The sequence below is a fragment of the Engraulis encrasicolus genome, unplaced genomic scaffold, assembly GCF_034702125.1.
Source record: "Engraulis encrasicolus isolate BLACKSEA-1 unplaced genomic scaffold, IST_EnEncr_1.0 scaffold_29_np1212, whole genome shotgun sequence".
Taxonomy (NCBI): domain Eukaryota; kingdom Metazoa; phylum Chordata; class Actinopteri; order Clupeiformes; family Engraulidae; genus Engraulis; species Engraulis encrasicolus.
This window is the reverse complement of record NW_026945588.1, coordinates 164,772-165,000: the sequence shown is the minus strand read 5'-3', so window position 1 is coordinate 165,000 and position 229 is coordinate 164,772.

The following is a 229-nucleotide window of genomic DNA, read 5'->3' as shown; positions in this document are numbered from 1 at the left end:
ACACACACACACACACACACACACACACACACACACGGCTACCACTACAGCTGCGACACCAACACCAAGACCATCACCTGCCTGGGTAACACACACACACACACACACACACACACACACACACACACACACACACACACCCCTACACACACGGCTACCACTACAGCTGTGACACCAACACCAAGACCATCACCTGCCTGGGTAACACACACACACACACACACACACA